This window comes from Octopus bimaculoides, chromosome 11, assembly GCF_001194135.2.
Source record: "Octopus bimaculoides isolate UCB-OBI-ISO-001 chromosome 11, ASM119413v2, whole genome shotgun sequence".
NCBI lineage: Eukaryota > Metazoa > Mollusca > Cephalopoda > Octopoda > Octopodidae > Octopus > Octopus bimaculoides.
This window is the reverse complement of record NC_068991.1, coordinates 52483404-52487180: the sequence shown is the minus strand read 5'-3', so window position 1 is coordinate 52487180 and position 3777 is coordinate 52483404.

The window sequence follows — 3777 nt, the reverse complement described above, 5'->3', positions numbered from 1 at the left end:
ACATATGTTTCGACCCATCAGTCTGGGTCTCATCAGGTACATTGATAAAGATTTTTAGCGTTGGGTGACTTGTTGTTATGTGTTCATCAAATTAGGACATATAACAAGTCAGTTGACACTAAAAATCTGTAGTGAGGCATATCTTTATCGATGTACCTGATGGGTCAAAACATATGTTGTATCCAATAAGGATTTAATACTGAATCCATCTTCTGTTAATTGATACTATCACCCTAACTGCCACTGTGAAGTTCCTGATTCTGTCTAGCAAATCCACTTACAAAGCTGTGGTCAAGCCAAGGATATGATAAAAGACACTTGCCCAAGGTGCCACACAGTGGGACTGAACCCAGAACTATGTGTTTGGGAAGCAAACTTCTTACAACACAGCCACCGTTTTTTAGAAAATATTCCAGAGATTGAAGTCAGTTCTATGGACTATTCCAGAATATGTCTTCAGGCAACAATTGTTGGCAGCAGCAAAGTTATTTAAACTTTAACTCTAAAGAAATACATTGCTTAAGTGTAGCAATCCATTTTGAAAATAATCAAGAATTTGGTAGAATTTATTGAAATAACTTTTGTCTTTATTGAAACGTTTTTTTTTTAATCTAAGCTAAGAGTAAGTACTTCATGTAATTATGAAAGTTTTAATTTAAGAATATTTTAAACAAAGCATCTTTGTGTCAACGACTTCCAGGTCGTTTCAGTTGGTGTGAAATGGGTTAATGACTTTTGTTTCATTTTATTCTCATGAGAAAAGAAATCTTTTAGAAAGATCATAACACACACACACATATACTTACACATACAAATACATGCAAACACACACACATGAAAATACACATTCATACTTACAAAAGCTTACACACATACACACAAACACACGCAGACACACACACGCAGACACACACACACACACACACACAACTCAATCTTGTTCTATTTCAACAATGAGTTTTCAACTGTAAATTCAACTAACGATCTCATGACTCTAATGACTCAATGAATTAATGTAGAAGTAGATCAATATTCCACACACATGCACACATATATGATTAATGTAAACTAGTGGGATTCTTGGAAATTCCACTCAATAGAAACAATTAAGAGGACCAATTTAAGAAAGAAAGGATGATTTGCATTTTTATAGCATTCATAGTTTAGCTTTCTTTAAATATTCTTGACGTTCGTCTATATTCATTTTTCTCATGTCTCCGTCGGTGTTGTCTTTTACCTCTTTTTATTATATCTTCTCACTCTCTTTATTCTTTTACTTGTTTCAGTCATTTGACTGCAGCCATGCTGGAGCACCGCCTTTAGTTGAGCAAATCGACCCCAGGACTTATTCTTTGGATGCCTAGTACTTGTTCTATCGGTCTCTTTTGCTGAACCGCTAAGTTACGGGGGTGTAAACACACCACCATCGGTTGTCAAGCGATGTTGAAGGGACAAACACAGACACACAAACATATACACACATATACATATATTAGATATATATACATATATACGACAGGCTTCTTTCAGTTTCCGTCTACCAAATCCACTCACAAGGCTTTGGTTGGCCCGAGGCTATAGTAGAAGACACTTACCCAAGGTGCCATGCAGTGGGAATGAACCTGGAACCATGTGGTTGGTAAGCAAGCTACTTACCACACAGCCACTCCTGTTGCTCTATATCTGTGCATCCTTTCTCGTGCAGCTTGCAACAGTCTTTCTTGTGAATTCTAGAGTTTAGGCTAAATTAACCCTTACAAACAAATATCAATTTTTTTACGTGAGCAGACAATGAATAATTGCACTTTTGCACAAGCTTTAAGCAGGAGTGGCTGTGTGGTAAGTAGCTTGCTTGCCAACTACATGGTTCTGGGTTCAGTCCCACTGTGTGGCACCTTGGGCAAGTGTCTTTTACTATTGCCTTGGGCCAACCAAAGCCTTGTGAGTGGATTTGGTAGACGGAAACTGAAAGAAGCCCATCGTATACATGTATATGTATATGTGTGTGTTTGTCCCCCCAATGTCGCTTGATAACCGATGCTGGTATTTACGTCCCCGTAACTTAGCAGTTGGACAAAAGAGACCGATAGAATAAGTCCTGGGATCAATTTGCTCGACTAAAGGCAGTGCTCCAGCATGGCTACAGTCAAATGACTGAAACAAGTAAAAGAGTAATGGTTGCTATAAAGAAAATATTAGTTCAATAAAAAAAAAATGCTTTTCACTATCAACATACCACCACCACCACTATCTGCCTCTCTCTCTCTCTCTCTCTCTCTCTCTCTCAGACTATAACTGCCTCCTCTGTCCATCTCTCTCTATCTACCTTTCCTTTCAGCTAACATTTTAACCACATAATAAGTATTCCTTCGTTAACACTTCTCTCTCCTTCTTTTCCTCTTGTTCTTCACCTCTTCCTCCAGCTGGTCATTTGGCCTAAGTGTTTTACTATCAACTACCTTTCTCTACTTCTTCCTCTCTTCTTTCTTCATTCCTCCCTCTCTTTCTCACTCTTACTCCACCTCTCACTCACACCACCTCCACCTTCCTAACTAACTAATGTATAATGGGTGAATGAACAAGCAGATTATTATATAGGTTTTTAGGCCAAATCAGCGTAACATGAAGTGATGAGGTTAGACCTTTGAATAAAATCCATCTGATAGGGCTTCCCAACAGTTTTCTTCGACCCAATTTCCCTGCCAAGGATTGATCAACTAGTCTGAAGGTAGAGTAGACGATACCTACTTAAGATACCACACAGTGAGGTTGAACCAGGGACCTTTGCACTGTTATGTGAACTTCTTAACCATACCACAATAAGTGTGTGTGTGTGTGTATGTGTGTGCATCCATGTTTATATTGTTGGCACTCCGTCGCTTACGATGTCGAGGGTTCCAGTTGATCCGATCAACGGAACAGCCTGCTCGTGAAATTAACGTGCAAGTGGCTGAGCACTCCACAGACACGTGTACCTTTAACGTAGTTCTCAGGGATATTCAGTGTGACGCAGTGTGACAAGGCTGACCCTTTGAATTACAGGCACAACAGAAACAGGAAGTAAGAGTGAGAGAAAGTTGTGGTGAAAGAGTACAGCAGGGTTCGCCACCATCCCCTGCCAGAGCCTCGTGGAGCTTTAGGTGTTTTCGCTCAATAAACACTCACAACGCCCGGTCTGGGAATTGAAACCGCGATCCTATGACCGCGAGTCCGCTGCCCTAACTACTGGACCATTGTGCTTCCACCCATGTTTATATATACACACATATATCTACATACATGCACATGCACACATAAACAAACATGCACGCACGTACACACATACATACACACATTCACACGCAAACACACATATACACATGCAAACACACATTCATACACACACACATAAGGTGCACACACACACTCACATACACATGCATGCACACACACACATGCATGCACACATACACATAATGGATATAGGTGTGGAGTAAGTGAAGCTTTATGAGTTAGGGGCAGCTTTGTTTACTCTGGGGAGAACAGGACTTTCAGGTTTTCAGGTTGATTTTTTTGAGTGAGGAAAAGATTTTCTAACTAGTGAAATTAAAACTGTTGCCGTCTTCATTGTTTTACCATTCAACTTTTCCATGCTTGCATGGGTCAGACAGTATTTGTTGAGACGTTTTTTTTTATAGCCTGATGCCCTTTCCTGTCATCGAAGATGATGATAAAACTGAGGTAAATAAGTTATTTTTTGTTAAACATAACTAGTCCACGAGTTTTTTTGATACCACC